Genomic DNA, 27,365 nt, shown 5'->3' with positions numbered 1-27,365 from the left:
ACAATCACATGGACGGAAAGAGTAGGGCTCTAACCCCACACTTGACATCCCGGTGCAAAAGTCCCAGGTTCAATATCACGTGTGTGTGTGTGAACAGGTGTTTCAACAGTTTTTATATAGGTGAGCATATTGTAGGACACTTCAGGATGCCTTGTGGAGAGTAATTAGTAAATGAATAAATAATGGTTGTATTCACAGGGCAGTTAATTCCATTTTAATGACATTTCCCTAACTGTTAATTTTCATGTTATATTTGAGATTTCACACGATGTAACAGACACTTCTAGAACTATAGTGGAACACTGTGCAAGTAGCAAATAATATGGAAATGACTTCTAAACTTCTGCTATATTGTTATGGGGGGCGAAACTTATAAAATAAATAAAAATCTCCCACTGTTCACATTCCCCCCCGCCCCGCCTGCCCCCCCCGCCAACAAAGCAAAAGGCTAAGTCTTCAAACTCCACCTTAAGGTGGTAACTTGGTCTGTGCCCTGCCTCTGATAAGGCCAGGAGTTGTCTCTGAGCAGAGCGCTCAGAAAATGAAGTTATTGGCAGAAGTGCTGTTCTCTGCACCTGACCACTTCTCTTATGTGCTCTCCAGCAGAGTGCTGACCTATTCAGTGACAGTCCATTCCTGGATAGACATGTTTCTATAAATTAGCCCTTCCTCTCTCCCTTGAGGGGGCAAATAGAGTTCTTCATCTCTCTTTCCTCCTTTCCTTTCTCCATTTGATCTTTTCCTTCATTTCAGCAATGGAGGGCATGTCTCCCATACAGACGAGGCTGCTTTAAAATGAGTTCTTTCTCACCAGGGAATCTTGAGAATTCTAGTTCTGTGAGGGCGCTGGGCTTGGGAATGCTAACAGCTAACGCTCAGGATCCTTGCAAAATTACAACCTCCGTTCACTGGTATTTTCCCTCCCAGTGTAATTGCTTTATTTTGCACAATTGTAGCACCCAACAGACATGCATATCTCTTCCATCCACAGATATTTACAAATCAATTACCTTCCCTGTGTGCTCCCTTTCAATGTTAATGAAATTCCAGAGGGGCAGCTCTGTTAGTCTTTTGCAGCACAAACAACAAAGAGACTCCAGGAACCTTAAAGGCAAAGTTAAAGTGGCTAATGGTGCCTTACAAAGCCATTTCTGGCTGCAATCTTCAGGCCTACTCAGAAGCAAATCCCACCCAGTTCATTAGCTGTTTTGCATATAGACTTCTGCTCCCAACTGACAAGTTATATGCACTCAGAAACAATGAAGGATACTTCGGAATAAACAAAAGGGAAGAGGCTCCTGTTTAGGACAGCAGTCATTACATGTCAATGAATGTGTAAATGATGTGTATTACAAACAGTGCTTTTTTTCTGAGGGGGGGGTGCAGGAGGACGCATACCCCTAAACATTTTGTGCATCTAAGTTTGGCCTCATTGAGGGACAGTATTTCAATATGAGTAGGAAAATGAGAGTACCCCTAAACATTTTTTTTTAAAAAGCACTGATCTTATACTCTCTGACTGCCCTGAATTTCCAGGATCACCAATTAAGCTGTCATGTTTTTCCCCTTTGCTAGGAGGAGTCCCAATTTAAGCTGCTCTTAAAGGAGCAATGGGCCTGCAGCTAACTTGCCGTTTTTTTGCCTGGCCTGGCTGCCGGTTTGCCCAGGGCCCTTTCAGAGTAGCTTGGCTCCCCATCTTCTGCCCCTTTGCAGAGGGGAAGACCTGGGGGGGCATGGGGGGCTGTGTGTGGGAGTGAAGGCATTTTCAAAGTCTGCCGCACCTGGCAGGAGAGGAGAGGGGAGAGAGCGCTTTCAAAATATGAGCCTATCCTGCTGAGAGCATGGAAATGTCATTGCTCTCTCCCCTTTACACTTGCTTCCTCCCTCCCTCCAATTCCTCCCCATTCTGCTTTTTGGATCTTTGGTTAGCCAAGTTTGATTCCCTCCCAACTGTCTCTCTGCCCATGAAATGCCCCATTTTGGGGATATATACGAGCTCCCCCTGGCAGAAATACCACTGTCCGATGTTTTCACAGAGCTGTGGAAATAAAACAGAACTGCATAGATTCATCTTATTCAGACACCTGAGAGAGTGGTCTCTGACACCATGAGAATCAGAGAGTCCTTGGCCAAAATGCAGAATCCAATATACTTTTATGCATAGTCTGCCACGTGAAATTTCTTTGACAACAGCCAGTGGATTCTGGCATCGCTAGGCAGGAGCACTGCTAGAGGGATGGACCTAGGCAGGAAGAGGAGTCAAGCTGCAAGCTCATCCTTTCTCTTGGGAAGACATAGCCAGTGGTCAGGGTAGGTTTGGGCCTTTTCACAGGGTATCCTGCTCCATGCCAGTCTCTCCTTCATGCCCAGTGGCTTGTTCTGAGCCATCCAACTCAGCCTTCAGCAAAAATTAAGTTTCACACACACCCTTAAAATGGCATGCCCTGCTTCAGCAGTCTATGGCGGCCTGTACCTGTGTCCATCTCAATATGCCCCATTTGGCTCAAAGTTCAGCCTCATCTGGTGCATAGCCATGCTGAGAATCCTGGCCTTTAAGGTTAATGGCAGCAAGTTCCTAGTCCTCATGTAAGCAGCTTTAGTGAAGAAAGGAGAGCAGGTCCAGACTGAGCTGAGCCAGGAAGAGCATTACTTATGGGCTTCTGTCCACCCCTCCAAAGCAAAGTGGTCAGTGAGGGAGGAGTAACTCGGAAAAGACATATGGAGAGCCCTGTCTGGCATTCTGTTTCTAATAGCCACCAGCAAAATAAACCAGCATTCAAGTGCAAACCCATGAAAGAAAAAGGAACAGAACAGTGGAAATATTGTCTCTAGGAAATCAGGCAGGTGACCCTCTCAAGACTTTGCAGCTCAGGAAGGGAGCAATTTCCATTTCAACCTGTATTAATTGCAATTAGTGCTTTTCTGCAGTTCTGTTTCTGCCAAATGCTACACTGTTTGTCTCACTGCCCACTATTCAATGTACCTTAAGCTGCACAACTATTTATGTAACTTGCTTTCATTTCAATGTAAAGGAAACCTCAAAGCTAGTAAAAAAAAACCAAACCGCCATCATTAATTACATATTGTTCATGGGCTTCAAAACAACAAGAGCTATTGAACAAATACTACTCCTATTTGCTTGACTGATTTCCATTTCTGACCACAAACATGCAGATTGCAGCAATCCACCTATAGATGGATCAGTCTGTTTCTGACCAACAGTATGTCAGTTTCACATGCATGCATTCATAATTCTATTCCATTCCATAACCATATACCAAAATGATGTTTTATACACATTTTGAGCCAATAATCATTTTGCAACATTTCCAGAATGCAAAAAACTACATCTTATTCCATGTATCATTCTGGGAGCTGCAACAAGTCAGTTTTCAAGTTTTACCAAGAATGAATTCCTCAAGCATCCCTTTCCACCAGCTCCCCTCACTGCCAGTCATGTCTGAGTTATGGGACGGGATGGCAAAAGGATGGCTTGACCTGGAATTGGCAAACACACACCGGCTGAATGACAATACCAGGAACCCACTATCTGTTAATGTTCTGATGATGAAGTGCTAAGATGATTGGCGATCATTAGTCCTCTTCCCTGTGGCGCCTGCACATCAAACACACTCCATCATGCTGATTATAGCTGCAGAATGTGTCATGGGCATGAAAAATGATGGGAAGGATATATCCATGAGAACACCAGCAGATCAAGAGGTGTTCCTCTATAAAGCTGTTCTGTGAGCGTCCTGGCTAAATCCAACCCTATCACAATTGGCTCACTCGTCAGTAGAGTTACGTCATTTTCCTTCAAAACAATCCCATCAGAGCACCATCTCCAACCATATTAGGACTACTGATGTAATCTCTTGAAAGAACCTACTGGCAGAGGCGTCTTTCCTATTGGGATTACTGGCGCCTTGGGCTTACTGGACACCCCAGGGAGTGGGGGAGCTGCGCGGCTTTGCCGGCCGACTCCCATTTCCTTGCACCCGCCAGCTGCGCCTCGCAACCATATGACTGGCTGGTGTGCAGCTTCCCTCCCAAGCCTCCGCAGGAGGAGAACGATCCCTGCAGGGGCTTAGGATGGAAGCTGCGCCCCACCAACTACCGGTATATGGCTGGCTGGCCTGCAGCACTCTCTCTCTCTTTTGCCTGCCCTGTGGGAAGAGGGGGGCGGGTGATTTGTGAGGGGGAAGCGGAGTGCGAGGAGGGAGGGAGGGAGTGAGGGAAGAAGAAGAAGAAGAAGAAGAAGAAGAAGAAGAAGAAGAAGAAGAAGAGGGCCCCTCCACTCGCCCCCTTTCTTCCTCTGGCTATGGAGCCTCCCAGCTGGGTTTTCAGCCCTACTTGCGGGGTCCCCTTGCCCGTCCTGTTCAGCTACATTGAGCCCCAGCCATGAGTAGCAGCAGCCGCTGCCCTGGTTTCTTTCTCTCCCTGGAATCGTGCCCTGTGTTTAATGTTACGGGCAAATCTATCCCGGGGAAGGGAAGCTTCCTCCCATCGCTCTTCTTCTTCTTGGGGGGTGGGCTCCTTCTCTGCCCCCCCAACAGGGTCCCTAGGGGTTGTAAAGCAAGCCAGACCATTTAGCACCGACCCCATTCATTCCAGCAGCTGGCCATCACCCACTCACTCCAAGCCCTGCAAAAAATATCATCACCATTACTACTACTATTGCCCTCCACCCATAGATATCAGGGTGGCTCACAGCCTGAAACTACGGTATTAAGCACATGCTAGAAACTAGAACAAAGGCAAACCAAACCAAGCCAGCAACCCTCCTTCTCCCTTATTTGTGAAACAAGCCTGTTAATTGCCTATCCAACTAAAAAAAAAGGCACTGAAGTTTTCTGGGATCAATGCAAGTTAAAAAGAATTGCAGGGGGTTGGGCTAGATGACCTGCAGGGTCCCTTCCAATTCTACGTTTTTCTGAAAAACACACACGCACAACTATGGTCCCTCTGCAGTCCTCGCCCCAAGCAACTGTGTGCGAGACTTGCTCCCCAGAAAGTGTGCCTTATCTTGCTACCTGTGGTTTTTGGTCTCTCGTCAGCCCCCTCCCCCCAATCTATTCATATTCCTTTCTCCCTAATCTCCAATATTATATTTTCCTCTGGCTGAGACTTAAAACAGCCCTAATTCCCAGCTGTGTTTCTTGCTGCAGTCTTGCTACTGTCTACTCAGAAGTAAGGCCCTATTAGATTCAACAGGGCTTACTCTCAGGTAAGTGCAGTTAGGGCTGCAGCCTTTGTGACCCAAGTTTTGGGTCCTTTTTAGGTTCAGGATGTCACTGCTTTATCCCCAACCCCCCACAATATTTGAAAATGTCAGCTTCGTACTTAAACACCAATTGGCCAGGAACTTCATTCTCTGTGCCTTTATTAGTTTATTTAAAGAACAACAAACTGGTGATTGCTTTAACTTTTTGATATGTGGTGATTTGAATCATGAGGATGAATTAGAAGAACTGCTGAGTCTTGAATGAGTCTTGCTTTGGAACTGAGGACTTCATTAGATTTTCTTCTGCCTTTTCATTTTCATTTGTTCTAAGGGCTTGTTAGATATAATGTGTAAGTGTGGTGTCAGCTCCCAAAAAAAGGTCAACAACTTTGGGGTCCTGCCCCTTAAAAAAGGCCGACAACTCTGGGAAACGGGGGGGGGGAGGGATCTTTGCTCCACAGCACCAGATATGCTTAAGACGGCCCTGCCTACTGGTCTGTACTTTTCTCTTTTATAGCCATACTGGAGAATGACTAGTTCTACATGCAATTAATGTGGCAAGTTGTACACATTCCCTCTTCATTTTGGGAATGAAGAATATTGCAGAAAGGGAGCAATTTCCATTCCAACCTGTATTAATCCTAATTGGTGCTGTTTCCATTCTGTTGCCATTCAGTTTCTGCCACATGCTACACTCTTTGTCTCGTTGTCTGCTATTTAACGTAAGTTGCATTAAGTTATGCAAATATTTATATTAGTGACCAGCTCTTGTCACTTGCAAAAATGCCACCATGTATTTCATCTATATTCTTTCCCCGAAATTCCAAATGTTTTTTCTCTCATCTAAGGCATTCCAGAATCACTCTGGGTTGGGCTTAAGTGAAATTTAGTGGAGGCTAAGGCATTCAAGGGGATGCGGGTGGCGCTGTGGGTTAAACCACAGAGCCTAGGACTTGCCGATCAGAAGGTCGGCGGTTCGAATCCCCGCGACGGGGTGAGCTCCCGTTGCTCGGTCCCTGCTCCTGCCAACCTAGCAGTTCGAAAACACTCAAAGTGCAAGTAGATAAATAGGTACCGCTCCGGCGGGAAGGTAAACAGCATTTCCGTGCGCTGCTCTGGTTCGCCAGAAGTGGCTTAGTCATGCTGGCCACATGACCCGGAAGCTGTACGCCGACTCCCTCGGCCAATAAAGCGAGATGAGCGCTGCAACCCAGAGTCAGACACGACTGGACCTAATGGTCCCTTTACTTTTAAGGCATTCAAGAGACCTCCCCTCCGCCTGGTTTTGTGGTTTCCACTCTTTGACTATTGAGCATGTTCAGTTTTGGGAGAAGGGTGTTAAAAATTTTTTTTTGAAGGATTGGTCAGAAAGCCCCCATTAGTGTGATTATTAGTATAGCACCTATGATTCAAGAAAACGTTGAATGTGTTGTTTCTGAATGAAGCTCTCTGGGTGAATTTGGGCCAGTCATCATTGCTCAGCTGAACCAGCCTGAAATGGGCAGAGGGAGGGGATCATGTGGTCACCTTTGAAGTGGGGAGAATGGGGTCACCAAAGTGTGTTCCTATCATGGCTTTGTCTATCACTGCTGCTGCTAGAGCTGGGAGGGCAGATTTTTTTCAGCAGACAGCTGCATTCCTTTATGGGCATCTTTCTGGGGAGTATATGGTGCTGGTGGGTGGGGTCACAGGCAAAAGTGCGTGGAACAAGAAAGTAAATTTCTCAGTAGGCCTCTTGACACACGCTCCCCCCTCCCCCCATCCAGATATGCAAGTAGAGTTCAGGTTTATCGGAGTTCAAGGATGCCCTGTAGCCAGGTAGAAACACCCAAGGAAAGTGCAAAGCAGGGTCAGGAAGGGGTGTGGCCTGGGGAAGAAGAGGTGTGGCTTCAGGTGGGGTGGGGTGGGGGAGACTCCTGAGGACCAAATAGAGAGGCTTAGAGGGCCACGTTTGGCTGCTGGGCCTGAGGTTTCCCAACCACATATTTTTATTTATTAAATGTGTATACTGCCCTTTATCTGCAGATCTCAGGGCGGTTCACAACATATGTTACAGGAAACTCTGTTCCACCACAGAGATGGACTGAGCAGCCTCATTCTGTCCCATTTCAGTTTCAGCTACAGCCAATCAGGGCCGTCTTTAGCATATGCACCACCAGGGTGCAAAGATCCGCCCAGCGCCCCCAAATTTAGTTTAGCCGTCCCCAGAATTTTTGTTGGGGGGGCAACTCAAAGTTGTTGAGCTTTTTGGGGGGAGGGGAAAAGGAAAAGCCAAGGTTGTTGAGCTTTCTTGGGAGGGGGGAAAGAAAATCGCTCACCTGTAACAATGACGCAATGGAAATAACTGCTTTTGTTTCCTGACTCGTTTGGAATATTTGACACTGCGGAGTAACAGAGCGATGGAGGAGGGGGCGAGGACTTTCGCTCCATTGCTTTTCACTGCCACTGATCAAGAGGGACCAGTATACAGTAGGTATACATTTGGCATCCCCCAGAATACATTTGGCGCCTGCGGGAATTCAGCGCACGGGTGCACCGCACCCCTTGCACCCCCGGGGTACAGATGGCCCTGCAATCAATCCTATATCAACTCCATCCCACGTTGGTGAAGAATTTTAATGGTACATGCTGTGTGCACTTTTAAGGAAAAATATTAATTTATCAGTACTTTTCAGCCCATTTGTTCACAGTTCATACCAATTTTTTAAACAACAACACATATTTTGGGGTGTCACTTCTGTGCCCCAAAACTGCACAACAAAATCCGCAGAAGGGTGTAGCCCAAATGTGAGACACGTTCTGATCCACGAACCAGTTTGGGACCAAATTTCTCCTCCATCGTTACCCTGATGCCAGTGGTTCTCCTCTCAGCCCTATCCAAACAGATAGAATGTGCGCTGCAAATCATAAAGTAGCCTGCCCATTATACTTGCACACGAGGCATATTAAGCCTGCCTAGCCCGTAGGAAGGGAGAACATGGTGCAAGGACTAAAATACGTCATGTGTGAGAGTTGTTTCTGCTGGTTCATCCTTCAAAGTCCCCATACTGCTTTCTTCTTCTTCACTGCAATAGGAACAGAACTAGGACATTGCCTTTCCTCTGACCCTAGGACAGAATCAATGATACCTTTTGGAATGAGATTTGGTGCAGGACATTCCTAGAGGCTCCCACTGGGAACACTAATAACTACATTTCTCTGCTTCTAACATAGCCAGAGATCACAGCACCTTTTGCTAACATAAACCAGATGAGTCGTGCTCCAGTATGACTTCCCAGCCTTAGCCCCCAACTTGCTGTGGAGGGGATGCTTGAATCATCCTGATGTTTTTCATTAAGGAACTAAATTTTGTTCTGCATTGAAAGATCCCTTTGTTCCCTCCAGAGAGCTGTCATGCTGAGAAATTGCCTAAGCCCAGTCAGCTCTGATGTTTGCTGTCTCACGCACCACCTGCATCAAGCTGACAGTTCACAGATTTTCGTCTAGGATTTGGTATGTACTGTACAAACCACAACCTGCTCTTGTCTCCTTTGACTGTCCTGGGAAGAGAGAGGCTGGAAGAAGAAAAGAGAGGCTGGGAGCAAAAAAGGTGTGTGTGTGTGTGTGTGTGTGTGTGTGTGTGTGTGACTGTAACTGTAACAGAGACATCTTGCACAGCTCAGCAGTGAGAGGGCTCACTTTGTTGTTCCTGTTGAGAAAGGAAGCCTCCGACTCCCATTGCCCCCTGCAGAAAGGCACAAGGAGACGCCAAGCCACACTCAATTGGCAGAGGAGAGAGGAATACACACAAGGTCTATCCTTCACCCGCTCAACACCGCCTTTGCTGAAAAGGCAACATACATAACCAGAGTCAACCAAGGTCCACGGAAAATTTTCATTGGGAAGCTCCCGCAAACATTATCTACCGGTACTTCCATTACAATAATCACAAGATGAGAGCCTGTGGCCTCCCAGAAGTTGCTGGGCTATGTGGATGCGAGTGATGGGGACTAAAGCAACACCTGGAGCGCCACAGTTCCCCCCCCCAAAAAAAATTAGATTGAATCTCTGATTCCTGCCCTCAATCACTGCAGGGTTGAAAATGAAACGTTCTGGTCCAATAGATGGTACATTTCTGACCCCAGGTGGGGTGATAACATTCCTAATGTCCATCAAATTAAAATCTCCACTAAAATTTCCCTGCAGGCAGAGACATAGCACACTGAAAAGTTGTTGCCTCAACATCCCTCTAGTGAGCTAGTTTTCTACATGTTTTCAGTGCAGGGAAGCATTTGACAATGGACTTCCCTGTCTTTGCTTGAAAACAGCATCTCCTCCGATTGGGTCCCCAGACCCAACCCGCATCACCCGCAACCAGCCCTGCCAATGGCATGGGATGGGGGGAGTTGTAGTCCTCCAGCACCTGGGGGAATCTACTCCAGAATGCTGCATACTAGTCAACTACCATTGCATTCTGCAACAAATTTGGACCACAACTACGTTATGTAGAATGAAGTAGCAGAATGCTGGACTGTGGTCATATTTTGAATGCACTTACCCAGAAAGTACTCCCCGTACAGTGGTACCTCAAGTTACAAACGCCTCAGGTTACAAACGCTTCAGATTACAAACTCCACTAACCTGGAAGAGTTACCTTGAGTACTTTGCCCCAAGATGACAAGGGAAATCGTGTGCCGGCGGTGCAGCGGCAGCAAGAGGCCCCATTAGCGAAAGCATGCCTCTAGTTTAGAACAGGTTCAGGTTAAGAATGGACCTCCGGAACGAATTAAGTTCGTAACTACAGGGACCACTGTATATGGCAAATTAACACATCAGAGTGGGGGGGAGGTTCAGTATAATCTGCCAGATGTGTTTGTTTACCACATTCAGAGACTTTTTTGTGGGGAACATTCAATAATATGACCAGACAAACAGCCCTGTGGTACAGTTCAAAAGTATTTATTAATTATTATTATTATTATTATTATTATTATTATTATTATTATTATTTGAAATTATATACTGCCCTATACTTGGAGGTCTCAGGGTGGTTCACAGAATAAAATCAGAATATAAAACCACAAAATACATAATCAAAATAAAAACAACAACACAACAAAATGTATTTTAAAGTGCACCCCTAGTCAAAGTCTTGCATAACCAGGTGCAGGTGGGTGGGAACCAGAAGTGATATTTGTTTGAAAAGGCTTGTGAGCTTGGTTCTCATACCGATCGCCTATTCCTGGGCTAAGCCTATGGTCAGAGGTACATCTGCTCAGAGAGCCTCAAAACTGGTGGTGTTCTTTTGCAGCTATATTCTGCAACAAGTCATAGACATAATGGCCATGAATTTATGGTCCATCCCCTGGACCATCCACACATCATTCTGATTTATTAGTTGTTATGCAATACTTCTACAATGTTGTTGAGTTATTGCTGTTTGAAGGATCACTTTTGCAATATAACACAACAAAAATGGGACAACACACACACCCCAGACTAGAACATTTGGGGCTTGAAAAGTTATAGAAAGTTCTGGGATATATATGCTCTGATTGGAAATGAAGCAGGAAGACCACCCTGAATCCACTGTACTGAAAGTGGGACCACACATAATTGCCTCAATACCATCGTGAGCACATATGATCCTGAACACACAACAGAAAGGATGCCCACTTCAGCCACTGTTTTGCACCTGGCTCTGTCTAGTAGATCCCAGGATCCAGTAAAAACCAAAGTAAACGACCCAAGCCTGGATTAGGGGTAGCCAACGTGAAGTCCATCAGCTACAGGTGAAATGCAGCTCTCACCACCCCCGGCTCAATGGCCAAGGCTGAGGGGAGATGGAGTCCACCTGGCAGGCACCACATTTGCCTAGAACAGATACAATGCCCTCGCTTTGATTAATGCAGACAAGTCCACACCATGAACGAGGTAACATACAGTGGAGCTTTCCATGTTTCATCTAGTCTCATGTGCTAAGAGAAGAACCCCCACTTACCCAAGGAAGATCGTGTCAGGATGCAAGCTGATTGGCTTCTAGGGGTGCAGTGGGTGTGATCCTCTCCTTTGCTTTCCAATCATGTGCTGAGGAGAAAATGTCATCACAATTAGAATTTTAAGAGATTACAGCTGCAACGAAGTAGACAAGGGAGGTAGCAGCAATTTTAATGCAAGCGTTCTCGAAGATGGCATTTCTCCACCCAAACAAAATAAAACTGCAAGTCTTCTTGGATCACTCTTGAGTTGGAAAGCTGTGATTAAAGCTGCATGGAATGAAAGCAATTGAAGCAAAGTCAATAGCAGGATCATTGGTGGAAAGAGGCTGAGAAAATTGCAATGCAGTGGAATGATTAGCAGAGAAATCCTAACCCTCAGATTCACTGGATGGAGGATGTTAGGATAGAACAGCACCTTGTTGTACTCCTGTATTGAGAGCCCCCAAATATATACCACTTGTGTTGTTTCTGCTGGCAATAGCCCCCAAAACAGAACACTATGTGTCAGAGGAAATATTGGATCTGCTGAATCCATAGTCTCCTCCAGAATGGGGCCCATCAACTTCACCAGGCTTGAGTTGGCACACTGAAATCCCCACCAGCATGTTGACCAGCAGAAGTGACATCTCACTCAACACTTCACTTTTGCATTGTTCTGTAAATTCTTTTATGCAGAGATTGTTTCTTTATAATTTCAGTGGGTACATGGCTGAGCTTACCTACTCACCATGAGGTGGCTCACAGCTGTGTGTTCTTTCCATTAAACATTTCTCCCCCACTCCCTGATTTAAAAAAAGCTCCATGAGAGGAGTTGCATTGGGACATCTTCCCCTGGACTTTGACAGGGGCCATGAAGGTTGTCTACCAAGTGCCTGAGATCAGTGTGTTTGCTGATCAGGAGTGCAGCTGACAGGACCATAATGGGCTTCCCACACTTGAAAGCCCATCTGAAGAATTCTAAGAAGTGAGGGCACTTGGGAAGGCTGCATCAGATGATTTGTAGAATGAAAGGAAGGACATTCACAAAAATCCTTTCACCACCTTAAAGATAAGGTAAGCACAACAGAAGCCCTGCACCCTATCCGTAAGAATTTCACTTTAAAAACATCTCTTGAATGCTTCTCAGATTCGGTCTCTATTTGTGTGTTATTTGATGGGCAATGGTGGTGGTGGTGGGGAACCATGGAAGGAATTTTCAGCATAAAAATATCCATATATATTAAACAAGATTGCATTTATTTTAGGAATGTTTAATGAATGCACATGTAGGCACAGATGACAACATTCCAATAAACAAGAGGAACTAAAAGATTAAGTAAACTCTGTTTCTTCTTATTTCATACCAACAGTATATATTTGTATACAGTGGACGCTCAGGTTGCAAACGTGATCCGTGCGGGAAGCACGTTCGTAACCTGCAGTGTTCGCAACCCTCTGCACATGCGTGGGTCCTGATTCAGCGCTTCTGCACATGTGCAAGTGCCGAAACCCAGAATTAACCTGTTCTGGTACTTCCGGGTTCGGCACAGTGCACAACCCGAAATCACGCAACGTGAAGCATCTGTAACCCAAGGTATGACTGTACATGCAAAAGGATCAAATGCTAGCTTCTCTGGAAATAACTGGGAAAATCCCTTGCCTGAACCCCTGGAGATGTGCTGCCAGCCAGTGTGGGCAAGGGCCAGCCAGCTCAATGAAGCAATGGGTCAGTATAAGGGTCTTCCCTTTAGTGCAGGAGTGGGGAACCCAGAAGTTGTTCATCTCCAACTGCTATCAGCCTCAGTCAGCATGAGTAATGGCCAGGGAGCCATTACTCTACGATTCCACGATTCTATTGCTGCCTGCACCAGAAACTCCTGGTGCAATGTTCATCACTTATTATACCCAGTGAGTCCTGGAGGGTCACAGTTTCTCCATCCCTGCTATGGTGCAGAGAAACCTGTCCAATGGGGAGAATTTCAGCAACAGCTATAAAGGCTTCTTTGATATCCATACTATACTTCTTATGTAATTTATTTTTTATATATTTCATTTATTTATTTATTTATTTATTTATTTATTTATTTATTTATTATTAATTTATGTGCCACCTTTCTTCACTCAACAAAAGGCAACGTGCATGAGGATTCCCTGATGATCATGCACACAGCTATTCACCAGAACCTGACCTTCTTAGCCTTAGTAAGGCGGTAAGATGCCTCCAGATTGCAGCCTGGTCTGAACAATTGCTCCTTAAAACACAGATATCAAGGAGGCTTTTGCTCCTGGCTTTGTAGCCTGAAAATTGAGCAACTGGGAGGAGGGGCAAAGACTTCATAAGCTTTTAAAAAAATTATTCCTCTGTATTTGAAAGAACACAAGAGAACCACCATTGCAAGTGTACTTACCAATGTCAACCAAAGCCTTTATATAATCAAATATGTATTGAAAGTGAAGAAGAAGAGGGAGAGGGACGGTATAAATGGAAACACAGCTTGAATGAACCTTCTTGGCACCAAGAGAATACGCCAACTCCAGTTCCCAGGCAGATGGCATCAGCTTGGAGACTTTATACACAGTTGACAAAAAGTTCCAGACCTAGCAATGAGCAATTCCATTGGCTTATTTCAATTTCTGACTAAGGGTCTAATATTTCAAAATACGGTCCAGAAAGACAAAGAAAGAGAACCCAGGCTTAGTGAGTTTCTTTCATTTTATCTGATTTTTTTACTGAAAGTTTTCAACATACAATACAATAAAAATATGATACTAACAATCAATGGGGTTTTTTCTTTGCCATATTGGGTTCTGAGGATATGACCAAGAGGTCAGCAGCAATAGATTCTCTTCTGCCTCTGCTTCTCTCTCATGTCTCTCTTGTCCCTCAGGGCAGAGATGTATCCTCTCATCTTTTTTGTAAAGTGCCATGGAGTGTTGGCTGGTGCCCATTTGGACTGGTAGGGTGGGAGGCAGGGAGTCCAACGGGGTGGGGCCAGAGCCAATGACAGGCAGAGCCAACTACTTCTGCTTTTGTCCCCCTACTCCCTGTTGAATTCCACAAGGTAATACTGAGACTAAGGGAGAAGGAGCTAACAGTCATTGGGAGGCTTTTAAGCAGAGGCTGGATGGCCGTCTGTCATGGAGACTTTAGCTGAGATTCCTGGATTGCAGGGGGTTGGACTAGATGACTCTTGGGGTCATTCCCAACTCTATGATTCCACGATTCTATTGCTGCCTGCACCAGACACTCCTGGTGCAATGTTCATCACTTATTATGCCCTCAGTCCAATCCATGAATTACATCTTTAGAAGGCTGAGAACTGCAATGTAAAAGAGAAGAAAATAAACCTTGCCAGCCCATCCCAGGCATGGGAAAGTGTTCCAAAACAATGAATCATCCTTAGCCCTTCCTTCCTTCCTTCCTTGAATTTGTCAAGAGACGTCAGTGCCATGCTGATCTCAGCTTCTGTTCTACCTCTCTCCACTCTTTTGGATGAAATTGCTCTTTAGTCCCCAATACTCTTCTTCCCTGGGAAGGCCCTGATGAGGCATCATTAAGTCACCTCTTCACCTTTTTATCCGGTAAACTAAAAAGACGGAGATGAATTCTCTCTCCTGCAGCAAGCAGGGTTCTCCAGCCCTCTAATCATTCTCTACATAGCAATCCCCATTCAACAATCACAGCAGACTTCACAAAGCATTAATGAATGAAATCTCATGGCACAGACATAAACGCCAAGTGAGGTTATACCCACAGCACATTGCCTCCAAAGCCATGGCTCAATTTGGAGAAGGTCTTATCTAGAGCAGAGCTGAAACCCCCACCCAGCCCCAATGCATCTGCATGCACACACACACATGCACACACACAAATTTGGTGCATCTTTGCATGACACAAAGTCAGGTTGGCATTGGGGCAATTTTGGAGGGGCGTGAACAAAACGAGCAAGATTTAGAGTGGCAGTGAGCACACATTCAGTTCCTGGTGGCCTTTTTTCCAGTTGTTGATGACATGGGGCAAGGGTGCACAACCTGTGGCCCTCCAGATGTTTCTGGACTACACCTCCCACCTTCCTGATCAATGGCTATTGTGCTGGTCCCGTGGGCTAACCAAGAGGTGAGGTCCGAGTCCAGTCCGAGGTCAAAGGTGCAGTAAGGAGACAGTCCAAAGAAGCTGAAGCTGGATGCAGGGCAGGTAGGTGGTGAGGTCAGGAGCTCCGGCAGGATAGCAGGACAGGGTTCAGGCAGGAACTGACAACCAACGAAATTGCTCCCACAACTTGGGACTGAGGCTGGCTGGTTTTTATCTGCCCTGAGGCACATGGCGGCCCTGATCCTCAGGTGACTCGCCTCTCCTGGCCTGGAGGCGAGCACTCCTCCTGTGGGAACTTAGTTCCCTCCGCCTCTCTGCCCTGAGCCTCTGCAGCTCAGGAGAAGCTGGAGGGCTACCGAACCCAGAGGCAACCTCAGCCTCCCCTGACGGGGCTGAGAGTGGATTACCTGCAGGCAAGGGGTCCTCCACCCCCTCAGGAGCCAGAGCAGACTCAGCTGGTGTCTGCACCTGAGGATCCAGCACAGGTGAGGACCCTTCAGGCTCATGCCCCAGCCCCAGCTCAGCTGGTTCTGGAGGCAGGGAATCCTGTGCAGGCTGGGATTCCTCAGGTTCAGCATCCGAATCCGAATCCCAGGCCATCACAGCTATGCTGGCTGTGGCTAATAGGAGGTGTAGTCCAGAAACATCTGGAGGGCCACAGGTTGTACACCCCTGGCATGGGGGATGGAGGCACTTTCCTGACCTCCCATCAGGTGAGTCACTGCTGCTTATGGGGAGGAGGAGGGGCATGTTGGCAGAGAGGGCAGTATCACGCAAACATAGCATCAGGAGCCCTGCTGGAGCCCTGAAGAAGGAGCCCTTCTTCCTTTCTTTTACTTGAAAATATCCCAAGTAAAAGCAGGGAGTATTGCCTTCACTCTGGATGCATCATGGAATCGTCATGAAGTCAAGTGAGAGCAAGGGCAGTAAACTAAGTGTCATGAAACCAAGTCAGAGAGATGGCAATGCATTGTGCCTTCACTCTGGACAGGGGTGCTAGCTGCTCTGGCATCCGGAGCGGCGGGGGTGGGGCGATCCTCCCACAGGGGTGCCGCGGCAATCTGGGCACAGGGCACTGCAGCGATCCACCCCAGGGGGCGGCGCGGTGAGCTGCCCATGGAGTCTGCCTGACAGACACAAGCCCCATGCTGCCGTTTCGGGCACTGCGGGGCCCCAAGCCACCACGTTACTCCCAGGAGAGACGCGTGGCTCAGGCACGCTGCAGGCCAGGCCCCCATGGTGTTCCATTTTGTCACACCCCTCAAGGATGACACCTGAGGTGGGCCGCAGCCCCTTCCTACACCCCTGACTCTGGAGCCTTTCAAGGAAAGAAAGAAAGAAAGAAAGAAAGAAAGAAAGAAAGAAAGAAAGAAAGAAAGGTCTTCTCCACCAGGCAACAGGACTTCTAGAAGTGGAACTGCTGCTGCCTGCACCATAAAGCAAGTATGGGTGGCAACAGAGAGAACGGGAGTCAATTTCATGAAACTTTTTGCTCTCCCCAAAGCTTTCACTTGGGGGTTAGAAAGTTCCATGAAGAAATTTCAGGTCATCTATGGCCTTCTCAGGGCTTAATTCTGGAACCTGTTTTCAGTGCTTAGCCCTGGAATAGGTGGAGCAATGTAGTGTATCTGAGCATCAATGCAGCGCCTTTCTATTGCTGCTGAAGATCCAAAGCCCGCCTGGAAACATGATAAGGCGGGCGGGATCACTGGTACTTCTTTAAACAAATTCTTCATTCATTGAAGCAGAAATAATTGAATTAACATTATGGGAAAAACAAACCAAACACATGGCTTTCCTTGTCATTCTTTCATGAAATGGCGCTGTGTGTGTGTGTGTGTGTGTGTGTGTGAGAGAGAGAGAGAGAGAGAGAGAGAGAGAGAGACCTCTCAGCCAGCATGCAACATTATGATGCTGTGACATCTTGATTATATAGCAATGCTGTGTTGCATTAAGGCACACACCGCACCATCAAGTCTTGGTGTTACAAAAATTTCATTTTTAGCACAAAGATGACTAAAGCACCAGTTCTGTGCTGTTATTTTCAAAGCCTTCCACAGCCCTGTCTTCACCCTATCTCTTTGTCCTTAATACCCCAGAATATCCTGAGCCAGTCAGTCAAAATGCCCTGTGCTATCATAGTAGGAAAATAAGGAGGGGACGTGATAGAGGCGCAAAAGATTATACATTGAGGAGAGAGAGAAAGTCACTTTCTCATGATATTCAAACCCAGGAAAATTCAATGATGTTGAAATTTGGAAAATTCAGGACAGACAGACAAAAGATAATTATTCGCACAGTGTATAGTTAAACTATGGAGACAGCACCCACAAAAAGCCACAATGGCCACCAACTCAGATGGCTTCAACACAGGATTCCACAAATCTATTCAAATTCATTATGGTGGAGTAATATAGAGAAAATTGCATTATATGAAAAGCTCACCTGCTGCACCCATATTTTGAAAGGAAAAACAAAGGTGACCATTTTTGTCTCTGTTTGTTGGGATTTCATTGAATACATAAACAAAAATACATTTCTCTCTTCCACATGTCTCTCAAGAAATTTGAGGTGAGTTACATCTAATTGGCTGAACATTTTCCTTGATGTAATCAGAGCGCCCCCCCCCCCAGTACTCCTTGAGCCTCTCATGGTTTCAGTCATAGGTTTATGTTTCTGCATTATCCTGGGAAGGTGGCCGATTTTGGAGAGGGAAAACTCTTGTTCTAAACCTCCACTGCCTTGCGGCTACACTCATTCATGAGAAAGGCTCTGGGAGTAAACCCTGAGGAAAAAACAGTAGCCACTGCCTTGCAGGACATCTTCCGGAGAAGAAAAGGCTAAAGAGTAAACCCTGCAGAAATCCAGAGTGTATTTCCCCTGCATGTGAAGACAGGCTCTGGCGGATGGAGCGGATCAGACCAATAGTGGGTCCAAGGGGGGTTTCTGCATGTCCTGCAGAGGGAAGTGAGGGCCAGATGGGACTCATCCACCTGGGAAAGTAGTCCTCTAGGAGAAGGAAAACTCTGATCTTAAACCTCTGCTGCCTTGTGGGATATTTTCAGCAGAAGAAAAGGCATTACTCCTTAAATAAACCCTATACAAATCCAGAGCAGAGTCCCTAAGACAGTGGGATGGCTCCTTGTACACAGAGGAAGGTCAGGTGGTACCTGGTGTGGAAAATTTCTTGTCACCCCCCCCACACACATACACATACACATTGATTTTTTTTAAAAAAAAAATTGCCTGCAAAAATGGTTTTACATTATTTCATGTTTTCTTACAAAGGAATGTGGATTCTGGGCCTCTGATAACAAATAGGCGACTATGGACAGATACTTAAATCTACAGGATGGATTGTGTTTTGGCTTGTGTTATTTTATTTATATTTATTGTTTATTTATTTAATAAAATGTATTTTTAAAAACCTGCAAAGTGGTTTACAAAAAGAAAAAAGAAAAAAAACCACAGCAGTAAAATCAAGAAAAATTAACAATCCTACTTTAAAACATACAAAAGCTAAAATATTAAGATTAAAATTACTTTTACTTCCTACGCATCTAGGTATGCTTCCCTAAAGAATAATGCTTTTAGCAGGTGCCTGAAAAGAGTCTAGCAAAGGCATGTGCTTTGTTGCAATAGGCGGGGAGTTCCAAAGTGCAGGTGCTGTCACAGTAAACAATGCAGTACAGATGTTATGTGGAACCAGTAGTAGTGCTTGAAACTACTGAAGGGGAGGTTTTATTTATTGTGATTTCACCATGCTCTGTATTATCTGAAAAGGAAAAGGTTTATTTAAAAAAACAGGACTTCACAGCAGCAATCTAGTCTCATCATGAACAGTGGGACTTATTCTCGAGCCGACGGTGCATAAGATGGGCTGCAATCCTATGCACCGCTTGCATCCAGAGAATTGTAGAGTTTTTTTTTGGGGGGGTCCTAGGCTGGGGGCAAAGGGGAGGCCGGCTTGCCGAGCACCCAGGGCGGCGCTGAGCTGCTCCTCCTGGCGCCACACGCGCGCAAAACAGGGCGGCAGCACTGCCATTGTCCCACACGCTCCACTTTTGGGGGCAGCAAAGGTTTTTCGGAGAGGGGTTTGGGCCCAAAGGGGGTGCGCAGGACAGGCAGCGGCCTTGGCAGGCCTCCTCGGCAGCCCAGAAAGTCGGCCTAGGGGAAGAAAAGGAAGCTGAGTAGATTCGGCCTTGCCTTGCCTTCGCCCCGCCCCCAACCCAGCTGGCCAATCGGCTGTGTGCAGGGGGCGGGGCGAAGGCAAGGCAAGGCCGAGTCTACTTGGCGGCGTCTCATTTTCTTCCCCTAGGCCGACTTTCCAGGACCTGGGAAGCCAAGCGGAGGGTGGGGCAGTAGGACGGGTCATAAAAACCTTTTTTTTGACCCTGCTCCACTGAATTGAAATTTCAGCCTTCACGGCATAGGGAAACGGCCAAGTAAACAGCTATTTTCGTGGAGGAGGGTCAAGATATTAACTGATATGCATGAAATTTCACATATAGCTATATAATCCCTAGTGTAGTAAGATAAGACCTTTGGAGCAGGCATTTTTTAATATATTTTTTTATGAACCGCCCTAGTAGGGCAGTAATTGTTCCTTGATAATTTGTCACCCCCCTCCATGGTGGCACCCGGGGCGGACCCCTACCCCCCTTTCCTAGACTCCTGCTTGTACATCTCCTTCCTGCAGCCAAACGTCTTGCTCTGCTTTCCTTTGGACCCCATCAGCGAAGCCGAGAGGCGGGTCTTGTCATCCGGGCAGCCCAGGACTTCCAGGCACATTGCCCAGGCTTGTGCCCCAGAGATATTTTGCAAGCGAGGTGCACCACACCGTTTATTACCATTTCTTATTATGGTACTCTCCATTTACCTGTTGGTAAAGGTAAAGGGACCCCTGACGGATAAGTCCAGTTGTGGCCGACTCTGGGGTTGCGGCGCTCATCTCGCTTTATTGGCCGAGGGAGCCGGCGTACAGCTTCCGGGTCATGTGGCCAGCATGACTAAGCCGCTTCTGGCGAACCAGAGCAGCGCACGGAAACGCCATTAACCTTCCCGCCAGAGCGGTACCTATTTATCTACTTGCACTTTGCTTTTGAACTGCTAGGATGGCAGGAGCAGGGACCGAGCAATGGGAGCTCACCCCGTCGCGGGGATTCGAACTGCCAACCTTCTGATCGGCAAGTCCTAGGCTCTATGGTTTAACTTACAGCATCACCCGCATCCCTTTTACCTGTCTGCATCTCATCACAAATATCCTGAAAACTAGCTTTGTTTAAAAAAAAAAATCTTCTGAATGCAATATTCCATGCCAGCCTTGGTTTGCTTTGGTTTAGTTTTTATAGTCATAGAATCTCAAAATTGTAGCGTTGCAGTTGCGCCGTCAAATGACTCTCTACCCATTCTATTTCGCTCTCCATTATGGTCAGGCCTCTCTTTGAGAGCAGCTGTGGGCTGCCACCACTCTGTCTTCAGCTTTCTCCTCAGACCTCACCTTTCCCCACAATGGCTCTGTATCCTTAATGGAGTTCACCGAATGGGTCTGCGTTGCTCCAGGGCAGGAGGAAGGAAGTCAAATGATACAGAGGTTGGTTCAAAGAAAGAGTTTATTCTGGTCTCCGGATAGCAGAAGGCACTTGCATGGTGAGTCCACAGCAAGTCCAAAGAAATGAGAAGTTTCATGCAGTATATATATCCTCCAGGTACCCTCTCCCTCCTTCCCCAGGAATCCAACCACGTCAGGCTATGTACGCAGGTTGACATCACATATGTTCCTGCTCTGGTATTCTTGACCATAAAAGGGTATTCCTTCCTGTACTTCTGACCATAAAAGGATCTTCCTCTTCCTACTCTTATCTTGGAGGAAGAGGTCATCATCTCCGAGAACACACTCTGGCTTTGTTCCCGGACTTAGGTCTGTGCGTCAGGGTTGTGGTAAGATAAGACCTAGAGTGTCATCCCTGTTCCACTATGGAGTGGACAAGGCCATCCTTATCGTCACAGACTGATAAAGGAGAGAGCCTTGTTTATGCAGCTGTGTTCTTGTTATGCATTTGCTCAACAGCTCAAGTTAAAGCACTTTAGAAATGCTAAGAAGAAAAGGGGGGGGTTGAGTCAGTTTTAAACTGACTGCACAGAAACCCATTCCTTCAGCTCAACCTTGCCATGCTCACTCCCGACATAAACAACAGCCCTGTGAGGCAGGCTAGGCTGAGGTCCCTCTATGAGTTTCACAGAAGAAATGAGATTCGAACCCTTGTTTCCCTATCCCAGAGGTGCCCAACCTTTTTTTGGCCTGAGGCTAACCATTGGGGGCCCCACACCACTGTTGTGTGGCCACCTCATAGTCTTGCCCACCCTCACAAAGAACACAGCTGAAAAGGAAGGTTCATTATGTCTCTGCAAAACTCAGGTGAGTGCTCAGTTGACCTCCCTATGGGGACCCTGAACAGGGTGAAGAAGTTTAAACTTCTCTATCTTGCAGCCTGTATTGAATGCTATTTTTGCAATACCATCACCAGCAAAATGTATGGGTCTTGGGAGGGGCTGTTTTTTGGGGTGGCTTATCTGGTACCAGGGTCGGTGGTCGGCCATCCCTGCTTTATCCACTACATCATATTGGATTTCAGGGGCCTCACTGGGACAGCACAGTTGGCTAAGAAATCACTAGTGGTTCTGCAAAGGCCCTGTGGAGTCTTGGACCCTAAAGCAGAGACTGCATCTTTCTATTCCTAGATGACCCTTGGGATCACTTCCAACTCTACAATCCTATGATTCTATAAGGACTATTCATAATCATCATCATCATTATTATTAGTAGTAATTGTTTATGTGCATTTACTAGTAGGTTTTTCACAAGTGGGGGGCAAGCATAGTGTAGTGGCTCAAGTGTTGGACTACGACCTGGGAGACAAGGGTTCAAATCCCCACTTGGCCACATGAAGATCAGTGAGTAACATTGGGAAGGTTAACAAAATAGCTCCAAATAAATAGTGAAAATGAAATTTCCTCTTGGCCAACATGCCTATGGCAGTTCCCTCACTTATGGAGTGATGGAACCCACAACGGCTGCCTGTTGAAGCCCCAAGAAAAGTGAGGGGCTGTTTATACGTCCATCCTTTAATGAAGCCATTTGCCCACCGGGGCTCTGATCCATTTGCAGCAGGGAAGTCAAAAGACAAATGGTGCATCAACTATAAATAAGAACTCTTAATTTTAGATCGCCCCCTGCCCGGCCCGGTTTCTAAGTTTTAATCAGCTTTCCAGACTGCTTGCACCACCCACTGCTCAGCTGTCTTGGAAGGCTGGAACAGGAAAACTCAAAAAGAAGGGCTTCTCCTTGTCCTGTTTGTGCCCCCCTCGCTTCTGCCCAATGCCTGCTGGGGATTCATAAAGGACATCCATAAAATGGCCAAAAATAAACAGAAAGAAGTTGATTAATTGTCCCATTATAAAATCGTTACCCATGTTTATTTATAGGTTCTCAGTCCATTTTCACCCCTGGTTTTTTCTATCCCAAGTTGTTAAGGAAGTTTTACATTCAAAGGAGATGTGATGAGGAGTTCTGTGATCCGCCTTTCCATTTTCTTTTCTTTTCTTTTCGCGGCACTGACATTGGGAATAAAAGACCAAGTGTTTGCTTCTTTTCCTACCATTGGTCTGCTCCAAATTAACTTCCTCCTGCTTGCTGCTTTTTGATTCACAGGTGGGTGGCGGAAAGAGATCCAGGGTCCCATGTAGCCAAGGTGTGAAGACTCAGCAGGACTTTTCTGTACTCAGGCCAACAGTGAGCAAAAGTAGGACTTAAGCAACGAATTGAAATTACATGCGAACAGAGTTGATTTACATAACATAGTAAAAAAAAAAATCACCTTTCTTGGCAAAGTATTTGATTTTTAAAAGCACAGTGTTCCCAACCAAGTTTGGGATTCACACCACTGGGATAGTGCATATTTAGGTGTGTGTATGTGTGTTTTAGGGGCGGCAAATTACATGGCTGCCAGGCTATCTACTATATATTTTGGGAAATGGGTTGTCTGTGCGTTCAATGCCGTAGCGTGGGGGGTACCAGGGGGGCCGTTGCCCTGGGTGCATACGGCTGGGTGAGTTCAGAGGCTGAAGAGCATCACCTTCTACGCTCCACCCAGCATGCGAATGCCCACCCACTGGCACAAGCAGCCTGACCCAGGGGCAGAGAGAGGAGTGCGGCAGTGTTGACATGCCTCTCCTCGGTGACACCACGCAAGGGTGCTGTCAAGGCAGGATACTCGTGCCTGGCCAGGTCAGGGGCAACAGGCTTCCTCCACACCACACACCCCTCGGGGCAGGAGTATATGCTCCACCACTGTATCGGTTTGGCTTCTATAGATTTGGATGCCTCTGGAGAGATGATCAGCAAACTTGGCACCAGGGTCCCCAGACATTGTTGCTGTTTGGACACTCGGTGCCATTTTGAATCAATATGGCAGGCAGAAGCATCACTTTGGCATGACTTCATCTATTTTTTGACATAGTTTCGGCCACCTCTTGAGATATTGCCAAACTTGGCACAAAGTCTCTTGGTGTGGGATGGTTGTAAATGTTTGGACTCTGGTCACCATTTTATTTTGCCAGTGGACCTGAGGTGTCATGCTGGAAGAGTGCAACATCCTGGGGAAATGATATGGCAGGTGACAGGAATATGTCAGGGAAGAGTTAGAGTTAGAAGATTCCAGTTTCCCAGAGGGAGAAAGCATTCCCCAAGGGGGGGGAGGAGAGCAGTGAATTGAAGAGAAGAGAGCAACAGGAACAACAGGGAGGGACCGGCTGTTCCCAGGAAAGGCAAGGGTTAAGTTCTAGCTCAGATTCGGAGGAGGGGAGATACAAGCCAGCTCTAGCCAGGAGGTTAGAAAAAAGAGCGGGAAAGCGAAGGGAAGGGCGCCTTCGCCATTTTGAGAGTGGCTGGTCATGGAGAAGCAGAGCTCAGAAGGTATCTGAAAGAAGTGACTCTGAGGAATAATAGTTAAGAACCGTTTATAAGAATGTTTTGTTAATACGCAATAAAAAGTTTTATAAAAGAACAAGAAGCATTTGTGTGGTGATCTGAAGAGGACAACGACCAGTCCTGACAGAATACCTTCTGCTCTGCGCCTCTTCACTATAAGGAAAGAAGAAGCCAAAATGGAGGGAGCTGTGGCGCCAGTTGGGCAAGGAGAAACCCCAGCGCTCCAGCTAACATTACAGGACTTATGGCAACAGAACTTACAGTTGAAAAGTCAAGTTGACATACTATCAGCAGCACTGGGAGAACATAGAGCCATGTTGCAAGCGACGCAGGGAGATAGAGTGAGTAAAACATTTACTGTACTTCCGCGTAGCTTCAAGGGAGAAAGCTCTGAATACATGGCTTTCAAGACAGAAATTTCTTACATAATAGAGATAAAGGATAAAGAATTTCAATCTGAGCAAGAGAAGGTTGCTTATGTGATTAATTTCTTGGAAGGGAGGGCTAAGGACTGTGTTATACCCCTAATATCTAGGAGGGATGCCGCCCTAGGAAATCTACAAATTTTTCTGCAGTATCTAGACACGATTTTCTTAGACCCTGCACATGAAACAACCACAGCTAGGCAGCTGTTGAGAATGAGACAAGGAAAGGACACTGTGGGAGTTTATTGGTCCAACTTTAGTTTGCTGGTGCAGAAATTAAAATGGGATCTGAATTCCCCAACAGTTGCAGCCCTTTTTAGGGAAGGACTGAATAATGAGATTTTAGACCAATTGGCCCAAATGCCAGAGCCTAGTTCCTTGGACTCTCTGGTCCAAACTTGCCTGCAATTGAGCCTACGCGTGGAACGGAGGGCTAGTGAAAAGAAGGAACAATGGCGAGCACGGTGGCGGGAAAACAATATTATTGAAAGTACAGAGAGCAGAGCGGGCAACATGACAGGACGAGAGTAGCCAGAGTCCATGGAATTAGGAGCAGCCAGACCCCTCCCAGTGACTACCACTTCCATAGTAAGAGGAAATGCAGGAAGAGACACAAGACGTTGCTTCGTCTGTGGAAAACCAGGGCATCTAGCACGACAATGTCGCAATCGTAAAGGATGGGAGTCTCTATCTGGAGCAGACATGAGAGAAGAAAATTGCTCGAAGGAACTGCATCAGGGAAACGAATGTCCCCGGCTGGAAATGGGAGCTTGCAGCCGGGTGGAGAAGCAATAGAAGGCTCTCACGCGGAACCACCTATCCCAGGACTAACGGTGAAGGTGCAACTACAACTACCCAATGGACATAGGGTCCAGGTAGAGGCGCTGTTAGACTCAGGAGCGTCAGCAGATTTCATAGACCAAAAATTGGTACAGGAACACAAAATCGCTTTGTTACCTTTGAATTTCCCACTGCGAGTGAAAACAATCGACGGCAGACCGCTACTGTCAGGAGAAGTGACTTACGAGACTCCACCAATGAGAATGGATATGGGTCATCACTCAGAGACCAGGGCATTTCATGTGACCAAACTAGCTGGGCACCCAATGGTGCTGGGCATGAGTTGGCTCAATCGTCACAATCCGGTGATTGCCTGGCATCAAAGGTCTTTGGTTTTTGGTTCAATCTATTGTATGACACATTGTTTGGGGGGAAAGGGAAAAATTTCAGTGGAAGTAATGGGAACAGAGGTGGAAGGGAAGTTGATGGGGAATGAAAGTGAGATTCCGTCACAATATATTGCTTATCAGGATGTTTTTTGTGAAAAAGAAGCGGATAAACTTCCGCCACATAGGCCCTATGATTGCAAGATAGATCTGGTCCCTGGGGCACAGTTGCCACCAAGCAAGATATATGCCATGTCGGAAGTAGAATCTGCAGCATTGAGGGAGTTCCTGCAAAAGAATTTGCAGAGAGGTTTTATTAGAGAGTCCACGGCCTCGGGGGGTGCTCCTGTCTTTTTTGTCAAAAAGAAAGGAGAGGAAGGGGCACCGAGATTAGTATGTGACTTCAGAATCCTTAACAGCAAAATGAAGCCTCACGTGTGCCCATTGCCACGTATAGATGACCTCTTAGAAAGAGTAAGGTCAGCCAAAGTCTTTACCAAGCTTGATCTATGAGGAGCATATAATCTGATAAGGGTCAGAGAAGGGGATGAGTGGAAAACCAGTTTTTGTACTAAGTATGGTGCATTTGAATTCTTGGTAATGCCTTTTGGCTTACAAAACGGCTCAGGGGTATTTCAAACCTTCATCAATCACGTCTTAGCAGGTATACTGGATCAGTTCTGTGTCTCTTATTTAGATGACCTCTTAATATATAGTGAAAGTATGGAGGAACACGTAAAACATGTCACGCAGGTGTTAGAGAGATTGAGGACCAACAGGTTATATGTGAAGTTAGAGAAGTGTAAGTTCCACACACAAAAGGTGGAGTTCCTGGGATATTGCATTTCCCACAAAGGGGTGCACATGGACCCCAGTAAAGTTCAGGCAGTGGTGGAATGGGAGGCACCTAAAACTAAGAAAGATCTACAGAGGTTTTTAGGATTTGCTAATTTCTATCGTAAATTCATAGGTAATTACTCCAAAATCACAACGCCACTGACTGATTGTCTAAGAGGGAAGGGCCCATTCAGATGGTCTGAGGAAGCACAGAAGGCCTTTGATAAATTAAAGGCAGTATTTGCTTCAGAAAAATATCTTATGCACCTAGATCCAAGTAAACGTATGAAGGTAGAAACTGATGCCTCTGATAGGGCTATTGGGGCCATTCTGCTGCAACAGGACAAGGAAGGGGACTGGAGACCCTGTGCATTCTACTCTAGAAAATTAAATCAATCAGAACAAAACTACACCATATTTGATAAGGAACTTTTAGCTGTGCATGCTGCCTTTAAAGTGTGGAGACATTTTTTGGAAGGGGCGTCACATCAGGTGGTGGTACAAACAGATCATAAGAATTTAGAGTATTGGAGAACTGCTAGACAGCTAAACCAAAGGCAAATTAGGTGGGCGGAGTTTTTTGCTGGGTTTAATTTTAGGATTGAGTACATACCTGGGCATCAAAATGTTCGTGCAGACGCGCTATCGCGCAAACCTGAGTATATGGAAGGGGA

At 46.3% G+C, this 27,365-nt stretch overlaps 1 protein-coding gene across 1 annotated transcript in view; it reads right to left on the bottom strand.

Moving 5' to 3' along the window:
• The window catches only part of LINGO1 (leucine rich repeat and Ig domain containing 1), a 666,023-nt gene that overhangs the window by 185,728 nt on the left and 452,930 nt on the right, over positions 1-27,365 (bottom strand). Inside the window, exon 3 of the mRNA XM_053402992.1 lies at positions 11,205-11,290. The gene's annotated coding sequence lies outside the window, so the exon portion shown is untranslated. The remainder of the gene's footprint in view (positions 1-11,204; positions 11,291-27,365) is intronic.

Source organism: Podarcis raffonei, chromosome 9 (genome assembly GCF_027172205.1).
Source record: "Podarcis raffonei isolate rPodRaf1 chromosome 9, rPodRaf1.pri, whole genome shotgun sequence".
In the NCBI taxonomy this organism is placed as follows: Eukaryota; Metazoa; Chordata; class Lepidosauria; order Squamata; family Lacertidae; genus Podarcis; species Podarcis raffonei.
Note: the sequence above shows the minus strand (reverse complement) of the source record. Positions and strands in the feature narration are given on the sequence as shown.